Genomic DNA, 17,945 nt, shown 5'->3' with positions numbered 1-17,945 from the left:
TTTGGGGCACATACCAGTGCCCAAGGAGTGGCGTCGACCTCCAGAACATTATACAGGGCGACAACGAGTCCATCCATGACTTTGTTGCAGGGTGACTCAAGAAGAGAAACACGTTAACCAATATCTCCAATGGAAATGCCATCGAAACATTTGGCAATGGCGTGCAAGACCCCTTCTTCCGCTACAAGCTCAATAAGAAGAGGGGAGAGAGCAAGCTAACATCAATGGCAGCCCTCATGAAGATAGCCAACGACTATGCTAGAGGCGTGGAGATCACACAGACGGGTCAACAACCTGAAAAACGTGGAGCCCGTCGGCAGGGACAACTCCAAAGCCCGTGGTAACAAAGGCAAGGAAGAACACAAGAGGAAAGAAGAGCAAGACTCAGAGCTAGTCACTTCGAAAAAAGCAAGCCGAAAGAAGCCAGGATAAAGAATCAAAGTTGGGGTGGCAAGTCCAGGTGGTTGATACATCTCCATCGTATCTACTTTTCCTAACGCTTTTGCTCTTATTTTGGACTCTAATTTGCATGATTTGAATGAAACTAACCGGAACTAACCTGAGCTAACGCATGGTGTTGTTTTTGTGCAGAAAAAAAATTCCCGGAATTGGACGAAACTTTTTGGAGTTTTTTATGGAATAAATGAAGAATATTGGAACCAAGATCCACCAGAGGGGCCACCCTATGCCCACAAGGCACCAGGGCGCACCTACCCCCTGGGTGCGCCCTGGTGGGTTGTGGGGCCCTCATGGCTCCGCTGACCCTAATCTGGATACTATAAATTCCTATTTCCCAAGAAAAAAACAAGAGAGGAAGTTTAATCGCGTTTCACAATATGGAGCCACTGCCACCTCCTATTCTTCATCGAAAGGCCAGATCTGGAGTCCATTCTGGGCTCCGGAGAGGGGGATTCGCCATCATCGTCATCACCAACAACCCTCCATCACCAATTTCATGATGCTCACCATCGGGAGTGAGTAATCTCTTCGTAGGCTTGCTGGACGGTGATGGGTTGGATGAGATTCATCATGTAATAGAGTTAGTTTTGTTAGGGCTTGATCCCTAGTATCCACTATGTTCTGAGATTGATGTTGTTGTGACTTTGTTGTGCTTAATGCTTGTCACTGGGGCTCGAGTGCCATGATTTCAGATTTGAACCGTTTGTGTTTTCACCAATATATTTGTGTTCTTGATCCTACCATGCAAGTTATATGCACCTATTACATGTTATGATCCGCATACCCCAAGGTGACAATAATTGGGATTCTTTCCGGTGATTACCGTAGTTTGAGGAGTTCATGTATTCACTATGTGTTAATGCTTTGTTCCGGTTCTCTATTAAAAGGAGGCCTTAATATCCCTTAGTTTCCTTATGGACCCCGCTGCCACGGGAGGGTAGGACAAAAGATGTCATGCAAGTTCTTTTCCATAAGCACGTCTGACTATTTACGGAATACATGCCTACATTACATTGATGAATTGGAGCTAGTTCTGTGTCGCCCTAGGTTATGACTGGTACATGATGAATATTATCCAATGTTATTACCGATCCAATGCCTATGAGCTTTTCATATATTGTTCTTGTTGAGTTACTATTACTATTGCTACTATCACAACTGCTACAAAATTACTGGTACCATTGTTACCGTTACTATTACTGTTACCATTACTCCTATCACTACCAAATTACCGTACTACTATGCTACTGATCACTTTGCTGCAAATATTTAGTCTCCAGGTGTGGTTGAATTGACAACTCAACTGCTAATACTTAAATATTCTTTGGCTCCCCTTGTGTTGAATTGATACGTCTCCAATGCGTCTACTTTTCCTAACGCTTTTCCTCTTGTTTTGGACTCTAATTTGCATGATTTGAATGAAACTAACCCTGGACTGACACTGTTTTCAGCAGAACTACCATGGCGTTGTTTTTTGTGCAGAAATAAAAGTTCTTGGAATAGAACGAAACTTTGCGAGGAATTTTTATATAATATATAAGAATCTCTGGAGCCAATACCTACCGGAGAGGGGCCCCTGGGTGGGTACAACCCACCAAGGCGCGCCCCCTCTCCTGGCACGCCCATGTGAGTTGTCCCCACCTGGTGGCCCCGCTGACCCTGAAACCAACACTATAAATTCCTATTTTCGAAGAAAAAAATCAGGGAGAAAGAATTATCGTGATCCACGAGACGGAGCCGCCACCAAGCCCTGTTCTTCCTCGGGAGGGTAGATCTGGAGTCCATTTGGGGTTCCGGAGAGGGGGATCTTCATTCACCAACCCTTCTCCATCGCCAATTCCATGATGCTCCCCACCGGGAGTGAGTAATTCCTTCGTAGGCTCGCTGGTCGGTGAGGAGTTGGATGAGATTCATCATGTAATCGAGTTAGTTTTGTTAGGGCTTGATCCCTAGTATCCACTATGTTCTTAGATTGATGTTGCTATAACTTTGTCATGCTTAATGCTTGACACTTTGGGCCCGGGTACCATGATTTCAGATCGGAACCGTTTATGTTATCATCATTATATCCATGTTCTAGATCCGATCTTGCAAGTTATAGTCACCTACTACGTGTTATGATCTGACAACCCCAGAGTGACAACAACCGAGCCCACTCCCGGTGATGACCATAGTTTGAGGAGTTCATGTATTCACTATGTGTTAATGCTTTGTTCTGGTTCTCTATTAAAAGGAGGCCTTAATATCCCTTAGTTTCCAATATGGACCCCACTGCCACGGGAGGGTAGGACAAAAGATGTCATGCAAGTTCTTTTAATAAAGCATGTATGACTATTTACAGAATACATGCCTACATTATATCGATGAACTGGAGCTAGTGCCGTGCCACCCTAGGTTATAACTGTCACATGATGAATATCATCCAACAAGTCACCGATCCAATGCCTACACAATTTTCCATATTGTTTCTGCTAAGTTACTACTGCTATCATCACTGTTACACTTGCTACAAAATTACTGCTATCACTGTTACTGTTACTATTGCTGCTGTCACTAATATCAAAACTATCAAACTACTTTGCTACCGATCATTTTGCTGCAGATAATTAATCTCCAGGTGTGCTTGAATTGACAACTTAGGTGATAATACCTTCAAATATTCTTTGGCTCCCCTTGTGTCGAATTTATAAATTTGGGTTGAATACTATACCCTCGAAAATTGTTGCGATCCCCTATACTTGTGGGTTATCAAGCCCTTTTTCTGGCGCCGTTGCCGGGGAGCATAGCTATATTTGTTGAGTCACTTGGGATTATTATCATATTATCACTATGAAGAATCTGAAGGATCCTAAGACTAAAATATTTCCCTCAAGGACGAGGGGAGGTAAGGAACTGCCATCCAGTTCTACTTTAGATTCACCTTCTGTTATGAATAAACTTGCAACACCACCACATGCTATTAATTCTGATATGTCGCAAGTTATTGATGATGCTACTTCTGCTATGAATGATGCTTATGATTATGCTAGTACCTTGCTTGATAATGATGATGTGCCACTTGGTGAATTTCTTGATAAACAAATTGCTAGAGTTATACAGCATGATGTTGTTGAATCTGATGATGAGTTTGAAACTGAATCTCCTGAAGCACCTGCTAGAACTAGCCTTCCTAGATGTGAATTGCCCAAGGTACCGGAAGGTTATGTTATGAGTGAAGAAACAACTAGAGATATTCTTGCTTGCAATGATAGAGATGATCTAGAGAAATTATTACACAAGTATAAAGAAAAATCTCTGAATGCTAGAATGAAATGTGATCCTAAGTTTGCTACTTCACCTATATTTATTGATGATAAGGATTATGAATTCTCTGTCGACCCAGAATTAATTGCTTTGGTTGAATCTGATCCATTCCATGGTTATGAAACTGAAACTGTTGTGGCACATCTTACAAAGTTGAATGACATAGCCACCCATTTTTACTCATGATGAGAAGACTCACTATTACTTTATTCTCAAATTATTTCCTTTCTCATTAAAGGGTGATGCTAAAGCTTGGTACAATACTCTTTCTCTTGGTTGTGTGCGTAGTTCCGAGGATATGATTTATTACTTGTCTGAAAAATGTTTTCCTGCTCATAAGAAACAAGTTGCCTTACAGGAAATATTTAACTTTGTGCAAACTAAAGAAGAGAGTCTCCCACAAGCTTGGGGGAGGATTTGCCAGTTACTTAATGCTTTGCCTAACCATTCTCTTAAGAAAAATGAAATGATTGATATCTTCTATAATGGACTAACCGATGCTTCTAGGGACTTCCTAGATAGTTGTGTTGGTTGTGTTTTCAGGGAACGAACTATTGGACAAGCTGAAGAATTATTGAATAACATATTGAAAAACTATGATGATTGGACTATTCCTAAACCACCATCTAAACCCACTCTAAAGAAGAGGGGTATATTATATCTCAGTCCTGAAGATATGCAAGAGGCAAAGAAATCTATGAAGGGAAAATGTATTAAAGCCGAGGATGTTAAAAATTCACCTCCTATTGAAGAAATACATGGGCTTAATACACCACCACTGCCTAAGGTGGTAGAGGTAAATTCTCTTATGAAGTTTAATGATAATGACAATCCTCACAATATGCATCCTAGTCAATGCCTTTACGAGTTTGAAAATTATATTAGAAAACAAGATCACTTCAGTGCAAATGTTATGAAACAATTGAAATACAATTCTGATATGATTGCTCGCTTGAGTGACTTGTTATTTAGAATATCAAATGATGTTAGAGGTGTTGGAAAGCATGCTTCTATGGTTCAAAATCAGTTAGAACAAGTTGCTAAATCTCAAAGAGAATTACTTGATGAAATGAATAATAATATGCATGACTTTGCTAGAGTTGCAACTAGAGGAGGTAAAATGATTCAGGAACCACGTTATCCTGAGGGACGCCCTAAAAGAATTGAACAAGATTCACAAAGAGCTAACACTAGTGCATCTAGTTCTTCTGAAAAGAAGAAGAAAAAGAAAAATGATAGGACTTCACATGCTCCTAGTGAACATGAAATAGAGAAACCTCCTAATAATGATAATGAAATTTCTATCTCTGATGCTGAAACTCAATCTGGCAATGAACACTCACCTACTGATAATCAAAAAGTTAATGATGGGGTTCATGAAGACTCTCAACCAACCAATGATAAAGAACCGGATAATGATGTTGAGATCCCTGTTCAAGAATTCATCCGATTAACCAGTTAACTTGCCGATTAATCCCTAATCATAGGGTCACCGAGTAGCCGATAAACTGATAAATCGTCCGATTAATTGATTAAATGGCCGATTAACATGCTGAATAGCCTATTAATCCCTTACTCGCCAGCCAACCGAGCAGTTACCAATTAACGATTTCCTCAACAATGGTTGAGATAGAACCACTTGTTGATCTTGATAACCCACAAACTAAAAATAAAAGATATGACAAAAGAGACTTTGTTGCTAGAAAACACGGTAAAGAAAGAGAACCGTGGGTTCAAAAACCTATGCCTTTTCCACCCAAGTCAACTAAAAAGAATGATGATGAAGAATTTGGACGCTTTGCTGAAATGCTGAGGCCAGTCTTTTTGCGTACTCGCTTGACTGATATCTTGAAAATGCCTCCTTATGCACAGTATATGAAAGACATCATCACAAATAAGAGAAAAATACCGGAAGCTGAAATCTCTACTATTCTTTCTAATTATACTTTTAAAGATTGAGTACCTAAAAAACTTGGAGATCTAGGAATACCAACTGTACCTTGCTCTATCAAAAAGAATTGTGTCAAAACTGCTTTGTGTGATTTAGGAGCAGGTGTTACTGTTATGCCTTTCTCTTTATATAAAAGACTTGACTTGAATAAACTCACACCTACTGAAATATCTTTGCAAATGGCTGACAGATCAACTGCCACACCTATCGGTATCTGTGAGGATGTGCCCGTTGTTGTTGCTAATGTTACTATTTTGACTGACTTTGTTATACTTGAGATGCCGGAGGACGATAACATGTCGATTATCCTTGGTAGACCCTTCTTGAACACTGCAGGGCTATTATTGATTGCAATAAAAGCAAGATCACTTTTCATATTAATGGCAATGAGCATACGGTGCACTTACCGAAGAAACAATTCCAAGTGAACGGTATTAATGTTATTGAAAAATCTCCGACAATCACTATTGGAAGTTTTCAAATACCTCTACCTACTGTCAAAAAGAAATATGAAATACTTATTGTTGGGGAAATGCATATCCCCATTGAGGTAACTTAGTGATTTACGGAAGTTCTTCGGTTTCATGCTAATCGAAAGTGGTTGTTAATAAGACTTGATCGACCTTATTAATGGATCATTTTTGAATGGTATGAAGTTGATGAATTTAGTAAGCACTACCTTCCGTCCCTACCTTTTGTTTTCTGTTTTTATTAGTTAAATAAAATAAAATGCCATGTTTTGTCTGTTTTCTGAATTTTCCGTGTAATAAAAAATGACCCAACAATAAAAGTTCTCAGAATGCCCTGAAAAGTTTACACGATTTTTTTTTGAATATTTGAGAATTTTTGGTGCAATAAATATCAGAGGGAGGTGCACCAGGTGGGCAGAACCCACCTGGGCGCGCCAGCACCCCCAGGCGCGCCCTGGTGGGTTGTGGTCCCCATGTGGGCCCCCTCACTTACCTCTTCATCCCACATCATCACTTACGTCTATAAAAAAAATCTCCATTGCTCTCTCTCCCATGTTCTTGAGCTCAAACCCGTGGATTTTGATCTCTTTGCTCGAAGCTTAGTTTCCGAAACTATTTCGGGGGATTGTTGCTTGGTATGTGACTCCATCGTTTATCCAATTAGTTTTTGCTTTAGTGGTTTATGTTTTGAATAATTAGTTACTATTGGTGCTGCAGTAGATGTGCTTGCGTGTTAAATTCTCAGTGTTCTAATTAGTTTGAATGCTTGCTATGGCCTCTATGTATCCCTATGAGTCGTTGCTACCAATCTTACAAAGTTTTGTTGACAAATATTTATCACTCCAAAATTTTTATTTTTAGACAATTGTACGCGGACATGAATATCTTAAGGAAGTTTGGCTCTAAGAAGAACTCCAAGGGTGTTATTGGGGAGTCTTCTGACAGTGATCTCCACCCTCGTAGGTTGCCAGAGGTACGACCGTGCGAACGGCCGCATACCCCGTTCCTCGAAGAGGCGGGAATCCTTCAGGAGTTCATGCAATATGTTGTAAATGCCGGCCTCACCGACTTCATCGTAGATGAGTGTGACCAGCACCAAATCCTCACAAATATCTTTGTTCAGAGTTTTACTTTCCTACCTAGGAATAATCCTCCTGAAGTGAGCTTCAATTTATATGCCGAAAACCATCAGATACCACTTACTAAATTTTGTGATATATGCTTGATCCCTTCTGATGGGAGCTTAGCTGAGCCTAGGCCGGATGGGTTTGAGTATTTTTATCGCACTTTGACATTGGGAGATGAGAGAGGGGTGTCAGCCACTACGGCTGCTAGCATACACTTTCCTGCCTTACATTATTTTGCCTTATTTGTTGCTAAGTGCTTGCTTGCTAGAAAGAAAGTAGGTGCGCTCAGTGCACCAGACTTTGCTGTTTTACGTGAGCACTAGAGGGCGACAACACCCATAGCTTGGGAGCTATTGTGGCTCGTCGCCTCCATCTTAATAAATCACAGGGTGAAATACATGGTGGGATATTTGCTACTCGTTTGGCGGCTCACTTTGAGGTTGAGATACACCCTCATGATTACCCTTTGACCAAGGTCTACCTAGACATGGCAGCCATGGAGCACCATCATTTTCTTGAACGAGATTATCTTGACATTCCTATTCCTTGTAACCTAGTTTTTAGCGTTAAAACTCGTGATATTATTCCACTGCCTGCACCTACTTTGTTTGATTCTACTGCCAGGGGCGGATATAGGATTATGCCCGCAGACACCATCGCCTACCGGAACGCTCAGGCTGCTGCGAAAGCGGTACATGAGGAGCCTCTGCAGTGGAATGAGTGGATGCCCGCTCCTCAGCACCCCTACTACCCTCCAGGCTACTGATCGACTACCAAGTTAGGCCAAAAGCCTAATCTTGGGGGAGTATGTGTTTCCATCGACTTTACATTCATGTTCACTTATTCCATTTGTCGGTGCCCACACTTTTCATTGTACCATCCAAGCTTAGAATTATTTTCTTGCTTTCTTCTTGTGTGTTTGATAAATTTTAGAAAAACCAAAAAAATAGTTGTAGTTAATTTACTTTCTATGCATGCTTAGCTGTAGTATTAAATAGAAAACCCAAAAAGATTTCCTTGTTCTTCTTTTGCTTGTTGGGAGCTTTCCCGTGTAAATAGTTTTTCTCATTTTTCCCCTTATTCGCTTGTACAAGAAAACCAAAAACTCCAAGAATATTTCAGTGTGTCTCTCTGAATTTCTTTTCTTTTTATTCGAGTCGTACCAAGGAGAAGACCATGATGAAAATGTTGAGTGGCTCTCAATTGAATAATTGTTGAACTAATAAAGAGCACATTTTACCTTGTCTTCTCCTGTTGAATAAAATGTTTTGTAGATTCCAGCTTAGTCCATGGCACTCTTGCACTATTATTATTTTCATATCATTCGGTCGTGCAAGTGAAAGGCAATAATGACGACATTCGATGAACTGGTCGTGGCAGAGAGAAACTGATATGAACTCGACTTGTTCTGTCTGTGTAAATATGTTTAACCTAGCATCCATGATTCAGCCCATTATGATTAAACATGTTTGCAATGACAATTAGGGATTATAGTTTCTAATGCCATGCATAAGTAGCTGGGAGTTGATAATGATTTATCTTGGATATCAACATAGCGTTAAAATGATTGTGATGTAGTATGATGATATGGTATCCTCCTTTGAATGTTCAAGTGGCTTGACTTGGTACATGTTCATGCATGTAGTTGAATCAAAACCAACATAGCCTCTATAATGTTTATGTTCATAGTGATCATATCCTACTCATGCGAGTGTCCAATGTTCCTTATGCATAATGCATGGTCATGATCGTTGTTGCTCTCTAGCTGGCCGCTTCTCAATCTAATTGCTAGCCTTCGCCTATACTAAGTGGGGATTATGCTTGTACATCAAAAACCTTGAACCCAAAGTTATTCTAGACGAGTCCACCATATCTACCTATATGCGGTATTACCCTGCCGTCCTAAGTAAATTTGCATGTGCCACCTCTAAAAACTTCTAAAAAATTATCCATTTTGTGTGCCTGGATCGTTCATGGAACGATAGGAGGTGGTCGGTATCTTCCATGCTAAGCGGGTTATTCTCAGGTCGAGTGTTTATTCACTCGCCATCGCACGAGAAAAGGGCGGTAATAGGGATGCCCAGTCCCAAACTGCAAAATACAAAATGAGTTAATCGCTCGAATAATCAAACAAAAACTCCCAATGTAGTCAAAACCTTTACTTTTATCGCTTGGGAACCGCCACTAGCCATATTGATAACTGATGACCGTGAAGTGAATAAGAAGGGTGCATGTCTCAAAATATCATTTATCTCTGTTTTAAAATTTGAGCTCTGGCACCTCTGCAAATCACTGCTTCCCTCTGTGAAGGGACTTTCTATTTTACTTTTATGTTGTGTTACCACCTTCTAAAAGAAGCGCCAGAAACCTAGTAGAGCATAGTTGCCATGATTTATGCATTGTGTATAGCTAGTGTTGGGTGCATCATGACTGGATCTTTTCTACCATGAATTACAATGTTTAGTCGCTGCTTGAACTTTGGAGGTGCTCTGCATTTATGTTTTGCGGTCTCGAAAAGGGCTAGCGAGATACCACTATTGTCATATTATATCATGGTTATTTTGACAATGTGTTGCTATTTGAGATATCTTATTATTGCTCGCTAGCTGATTATGTCATTGATATGAGTCATTATAATCTTTAAGAGTTATTGTCGACATGGTTAGTTATAATGTTGGCTAAAAACCTGGGTGTTGTTTAATCTTATTTATGCAAACAAGAGCAAAAGAGTTCGTAAAAGTTTTTCTTCTTCACTTTCAGTTTATCAACTGAATTGCTTGAGGACAAGCAAAGGTTTAAGCTTGGGGGAGTTGATATGTCTCCAACGTATCTACTTTTCCTAACGCTTTTCCTCTTGTTTTGGACTCTAATTTGCATGATTTGAATGAAACTAACCCTAGGCTTACGCTATTTTCAATAGAACGATGTCAACTACATGATCATGTAAAGCAATATGACAATGACGATGTGTGTCATAATAAACGGAACGGTGGAAAGTTGCATGTCAATATATCTCGGAATGGCTATGGAAATGCCATAATAGGTAGGTATGGTGGCTGTTTTGAGGAAGGTATATGGTGGGTTTATGGTACCGACGAAAGCTGCGCGGTACTAGAGAGGCTAGCAATGGTGGAAGGGTGAGAGTGCATATAATCCATGGACTCAACATTAGTCATAAAGAACTCACATACTTATTGCAAAAATCTATTAGTCATCGAAACAAAGTACTGCATGCATGATCCTAGGGGGATAGATTGGTAGGAAAAGACCATCGCTCATCCCCGACCACCACTCATAAGGAAGACAATCAAAAAAAATTCTCATGCTCCAACTTCGTTACATAACGGTTCACCATACGAGCATGCTACGGGACTCACAAACCTCAACACAAGTATTTCTCAAATTCACAACTACTTACTAGCATGAATCTAATATCACCATCTTCATATCTCAAAACAATCATAAGGAATCAAACTTCTCATAGTATTCAATGCACTATATATGAAAGTTTTTATTATATCCCTCTTGGATGCCTATCATATTAGGACTAAATTTATAACCAAAGAAAATTACCATGTTGTTTAAAGACTCTCAAAATAATATAAGTGAATCCTGAGAGTTCATCAATTTCTATAAAATAAAACCACCGCCGTGCTCTAAAAAGATATAAGTGAAGCACTAGAGATAAAATGGCCTAGCTCAAAAGATATAAGTGAAGCACATAGAGTATTCTAATAAATCACGATTCATGCGTGTTTCTCCCAAAAGGTGTGTACAACAAGGATTATTGTGGAAAACTAAAAAGCAAAGACTCAAATAATACAAGACGCTCCAAGCAAAACACATATCATGTGGTGAATAAAAATATAGCCTCAAGTAAAGTTAGCGATAGACGAAGACGAAAGAGGGGATGCCTTCTGGGGCATCCCCAAGCTTAGGCTCTTGGTTGTCCTTAAATTATCTTGGAGTGCCTTGGGAATCCCCAAGCTTAGGCTCTTGCAACTCCTAATTCCATAGTCCATCAAATCCTTACCCAAAATTTGATAACTTCACAACACAAAAATCAACAGAAAATCTCATAAGCTTCATTAGTATAAGAAAATAAATCACCACTTTTGGTACTTTTGTGAACTCATTATTTATTTATATTGGTGTAATATCTACTATACTCTAACTTTTCCATGGTTCATACCCCCCGATACCACCCATAGATTCATCAAAATAAGCAAACAACACATTGAAAACTAAATCTGTCAAAAACAGAACAGTGTGTAGCAATCTGGATATTACGAATACTTCTGTAACTCCACAAATTCTGAAACATTAGGACGACCTAATAAATTTATTTATTAATATTTTGAAAAGGGAATTAGTATTTTATCATGTTTCTGTTAAATATGAGAATTGTTTTCCTGAGTGCAAAAGTTTCTGTTTTTCAGCAAGATCAAATCAACTATCACCGTAAGCTATCCCAAAGGTCTTACTTGGCACAAACACTAATTAAAACACAAAGTCGCATCTAACTAGAGGATAGATGAATTATTTATTTGCAAAACATAACCTAAAAAGCAAAAACAAAAATAAAATTGGGTTCCCTCCCAACAAGCGCTATTGTTTAACGCCCTTAGTTAGGCATAAAACACGAATAGATCTAGGTATTCTCATATTTGGCATGCAATCCATAAGTAGCTCTCATAATAGATTCATAAGGCAATTTAATTTTCTTTCTTAGAAAGTGTTTCATGCCCTTATTTAAAGGAAATTGAAATCTAATGTTTACTTCTTTCATATCAATTATTGCACCAATCATTCTAAGGAAAGGTCTACCAAGAATAATAGGACATGTAGGATTGCAATCTATATCAAGAACAATGAAATCTACGGGCACATAATTCCTATTTGCAACAATAAGAACATCATTAATCCTTCATGTATGTTTCTTAATAGTGGAATCCGCAAGATGCAAATTTAAGGAACAATCTTGAAATTCATGGAAACCTAACACATCATAGAAAGTTTTTGGAATCGTGGAAACGCTAGCACCCAAATCACACAAAGCATGGCACTCATAATCTTTAATATTAATCTTAATAGTAGGTTCCCACTCATCATAATTTTTTCTCAGAATAGAAACTTCCAATTCAAGCTTTTCTTCAAAAGATTGCATCATAGCATCAACAATATGTTTAGTAAAAGCTTTGTTTTAATTATAAGCATGAGGAGAATTCAACATGGATTGCAACAAGGAAATACAATCTATTAAAGAACAATTATCATAACAAAATTCCTTGAAATCCAAAAGAGTGGGTTCATTGCTACCTAAAGTTTTGACCTCTCCAATCCCATTTTTATCAATTTTTGCATCAAGATCTAAAAACTCTGAATCATTGGGACGCCTTTTAACTAAAGTTGACTCATATCCACTCCCATCTTTATCAAGATTTATATTGGAGAACAAATATTCAATAGGAGTCACATCAATCACTTTAAGATCTTCATCATTATTTTCATGAAACTAGAAGAACACGTTTTTACAAACCAATCTTTTTTAGTACGCATCTTAGCGGTTCTTTCTTTGCACTCATCAATAGAAATTCTCATAGCTTTGAGAGACTCATTGATATCATGCTTGGGTGTAATAGATCTAAATTTAAATGAATAAACATCAAGAGAAATTCTATCCACCTTCCTAGCCAAATCATCAATCTTAAGCAATTTTTCTTCAATCAAAGCATTGAAATTCTTTTTGCGAACTCATAAATTCTTTAACACTATTTTCAAAATCAGAGCGCAACTTATTATAATTTCCATAAGAATTGTTGTAGGAATTACCATAATTATTAGAGGAATTACTAGGAAACGGCCCAGGATTAAAATTACCTCTATACACGTTATTACCAAAATTGTTCCTACCAACAAAATTCACATCTATAAATTCATTATTATTTTCAATCAAAGTAGACAAAGGCATATCATTAGGATCAATAGGAGAACTCTTGTTAGCAAATAATTTCATAAGCTCATCCATCTTTCCACTAAAAACATTAATCTCTTCAATCGCATGCACCTTTTTACTAGTAGAAGATCTTTCGGCATGCCATTGAGAATAATTAACCATAATATTATCTAGGAGTTTAGTAGCTTCTCCTAAAGTAATTTCCATAAAAGTACCTCCCGCGGCCGAATCTAAAAGATTTCTAGAAGAAAAATTCAATCCACCATAAAAAAATTGTATAATCATCCACAAATTCAAACCATGAGTAGGGCAATTTTGTATCATCAATTTCATCCTCTCCCAAGGTTGTGCAACATGTTGATGATCAAGTTGCTTAAAATTCATAATATCGTTCCTAAGGGAGATGATCTTAGCGGGAGGAAAATACTTGGAAATAAAAGCATCTTTACACTTATTCCATGAATCAATACTATTTTTAGGCAAAGATGAAAACCAAGTTTTAGCACAATCTCGAAGCGAGAATGGAAATAGCATCAATTTAACAATATCATTATCCACATCTTTTTTCTTTTGCATATCACACAAATCAATGAAATTGTTTAGATGGGATGCGGGATCTTCACTAGGAAGGCCGAAAAATTGATCTTTCGTAATAAGATTCAGCAAAGCGGCATTAATTTGACAAGATTATGCATTAGTAGCGGGAGAAATTTGGAGTACTAATAAAATCATTAGTATTGGTGTTGGAAAAGTCACACAATTTAGTGTTCTCTTAAGCCATCATGACAAAGCAAGCAATCCAACACACGAGCACACAAAAAGCAAGCGAAGAAGACGAACGGAAGAGGGGCGAAGGAAAGGCAAACCTTTTCGAAAATCATATTAGAAGTGGGGAAGTGGAAAATGAGAGGCGAATGGCGAATAATGTAATGCAAGAGATGAGAGTTTATGATGGGTACTTGGTATGGCTTGACTTGGCACAGATCTCCCTGGCAACGACGCCAGAAAATCTTCTTGCTACTTCTTGAGGTTGCGTTGGTTTTTCCCTTGAAGAGGAAAGGGTGATGCAGCAAAGTAGAGATAAGTATTTCCCTCAGTTTGAGAACCAAGGTATCAATCCAGTAGGAGACAACGCAGAAGTCACTGAATACCTGCACAAACAATCAAACAACTTGCACCCAACGCGATAAAGGGGTTGTCAATCCCTTCACGGTTACTTGCAAAAGTGAGATCTGATAGAGATAGATAAACAATAAAGTAAATATTTTTTTGTATTTTTTGTTTATAGATTGAAAATAAAAGATTGCAAAATAGTAGATCAGAAACTTATATGATGGAAAATAGACCCGGGGGCCATACACTAGTACAACGAGGTGCTATACAAACGGTTTTAAACCCCTTTCTGCGATGGCATTTGGAACCGTTGCCAAGTGAGTGTGGGCGATAGGGGGGGTCCTTCCCACACGACCCAAGAACCGTCGAGGATATGCCTTCCTGGCACACACACGCTCGGCAAAATGAGGTCGTGTGCGACCAGCGAGCGATCAAATACGGTTATACGTACGGTAGTGCTAAAAACAATTATACATGAGAAATCATTTCCGGTCGTAAGTACATCCCACACAGTGAGTCCTCGCTAAACGTTTCCGTTTGTATATACATCCCACACAGTCGCTCCAAGGAAAACGTTTCCGTTCTCAGGTACATCACACACGATATTAACAATTTTATCATTTTCGTTATTGAATGCATCACACACAGTGTGTAGAAGAAACTGTGTGGCAAAGGTTGTCCATCACACACAGTTTTTATGTGGTAAACGTTTGCACAAGGTGGCCTAACGCAAACAATTTTCAAAAGAAGGTCATGTGTGATTGTTCATTGATCCAACACGGTTTATTCCTAGAAACTCTGTGTGTTGCCTGAGGTCATTGCCCATGGTATTTTCTCAATAACCGTTTGCAATAGCAAAACCCAATTAGCGGGCTAATTGCCATATTATTAATAATCCATTTATTAATCTAATTGACATTCACATTAAGCACATAATATATTTCATTTCCATATTAAGGAAGCAGGATTTCATAATTGAAATACATCAGAGTACAACATGATAAACTTCAGCACTCAGCTACCCCATTGCACAATTGCACCAACACCAAGTTTCACATGCAACATGTAGAACCTTTCGAAATTAGCATCATAGATGGTACATAGACAGATGCATCTCATCTGGAAAACTGCTGTAGCAGAAGGCAAATATTGAGCCTTCATTCATGTTGAATATATTTGCAACTTTAGGTCAGTTCCTGTGGATGATTGACCGTCTGTCCTTCGTTCTCTTCAGGAACACTTCAATATTGAACCGTGGGTGTTGTATGAAAACCTTCCTCGCCTCCTGACCATAGAGGTGGTTTGAGAGGTAATCATCAGTGAACTGCTTTGGAAAGGCCTGAAAACAAGGATGTGCATAAATATCTTATCTATATTGGAAATGGGGCAAAGGAATAAAAAATGCAAGGTATAATAGTTAGTACCATCTTGTAGTGAACTGTTGTCTTCTTCATTGTGCAGACAAAGATCTTGTTGTTTTTTGTCGGTAATTTCTTTATCCTAACAATCTTTCTGAATTTCTTGACTTGATTGATATTCATGGACAACTCATTTCCCCATACGCAAAAAGGGTCGAACAGTGGGTCAAAATCTCTGACAGCACAACCTACATGTGCAAGACCAAATTGTTAAAAACCTAAATATTAGAATGGTTCTTGCAATTTCACAATAATGTGCTATTATACAACGAACCATGCATGTGCTAACCTCGATTGTAAACCTCAGTGCTTCCCATTATTTCTCTGCAACACATATAAGGTAGTTAGTCATCAGGTTAAGTAAGGGTTTGCATGCTATCAGTAAAATATGTCAATGAAAAATAAGCACATTGCAGATTCATCAGATTAATTCAAGCCACATGGAAAACCCATTTATACAAACCAAGCATGATTAAGAACTAGGAAATATAGCACTTGTAAATGTTTCTCATGTATTAAGTGCAGCCAAATTCGATTTATTCCTCACATGCACAACAATACAAAATTCTACCCACGACAATTGGACATCGCATTGCAGAATTGAACCAAGCAGTTAACTAAACACCACAACAAATGAACCAAACATTAACTGAGCACCACATTGCACAATATAACATACTTCTAATGGAAGATCAGACAGTTAACCAAACCAAGCATGCTTAACAACTTGGGAATGTAGCAATTGTATTTGTTTATCATGTATTTACTACAACCAAATTCAATTTATTCCTCACATGGTATACAATAACAGAATACACCCACAACAATTGAACATCGCATTGCAGAATTGAACTAAACAGTTAACTAAACAACACACCAAATGAACCAAACGTTAACTGAGCACCACATTGCATAATATAACATACTCCTAATAAAAGATCAGGCAGTTAACCAAACCAAGCATGCTTAACAACTTGGAAATATAGCAATTGTATTTGTTTCTCATGTATTTAGTACAGCCAAATTCGATTTACTTCTCACATGGTATACAATAACAGAATGCACCCACAACTATTGAACATCACATTGTAGAATTGAACCAAACAGTTAACTAAACACCACAACAAAATGAACCAAACGTTAACTGAGCACCATATTGCACAATGTATAACCAAACCAAGCATGCTTGAAAACTTGGAAATATAGCAATCGTATTCGTTTCTCATGTATTTTTAAAGATAAATTCAATTTATTTCTCACATGGAAGACAATACAAAATTGCAGCCTGAAGACTTGAACATCACATTTGCAGAATTGAACCAAACAGTTAACTGAAGATGACAACTAATTAACCAAACAGTTAATAAGTGAGCACCACACTGCACGACATATAGAACAAATACACTAGAGCAACAAATTGCATGGTAAAATTAGATAGCACAATTCACTAGAATTTGTTAAGGAAAGGCAGGAGCAACACAGGCAATGGGTAAACCGGGCATGCTTAACTGGCATAGCTAGCAAATGGTAAGGTGCTCCTCCAAGATCTGGGGGTCGGCACGAATGGTAGCCATTGCGACCTCATCCGCGCGTGCGGCCGCGATTTGCTTCTCCGCCGCCAAATGCTCCTTGAGCTCCTAGCTACACTGCGTGCAACATGGCTTAGGGCAGCGCTTATTTGGTGGAGGGGTAGGTGATTTGGGTGGAAGGTGTCACGCCGGCGGTCGGGGCATGTGGGATGTGGAAGGAGGAGGAGGGTGGGGGTCAGGTGTGGATTACCTGCTTGGATAGACAATATCATTCTAAATAAAAAGCAATGCACACCCGTACACTAGAAAAAGGATGTAACACCCCGATGTAATGATGCTACAGTAATCCCAGAGATCAAGCTAATCATTTTGCTATAACAGTGCTTAGTCACTTTAATCAATATTCCATTTCAAATTCCAGTTGAATTCAATTTCAAATTATGAGTGAAATTCAAAATTGCTCAAACATGAAAAGTAAAATGTTCATCATGTGCCAAATAATCCAGAACTAATATTGGTAGTGAACCAACATTTTTGCAAAGGATTTAAGTGGCCTAAACTACTTAAAACAGTGACCTAAGCAATAAATTAAATGCCTTTTTAATTTATAAAAATTGCA

The sequence above is a fragment of the Triticum dicoccoides genome, chromosome 7A (genome assembly GCF_002162155.2).
Source record: "Triticum dicoccoides isolate Atlit2015 ecotype Zavitan chromosome 7A, WEW_v2.0, whole genome shotgun sequence".
Classification (NCBI taxonomy): Eukaryota; Viridiplantae; Streptophyta; class Magnoliopsida; order Poales; family Poaceae; genus Triticum; species Triticum dicoccoides.
The sequence above is the reverse complement of the archived record's forward strand: the minus strand, read 5'-3'. Positions refer to the sequence as shown.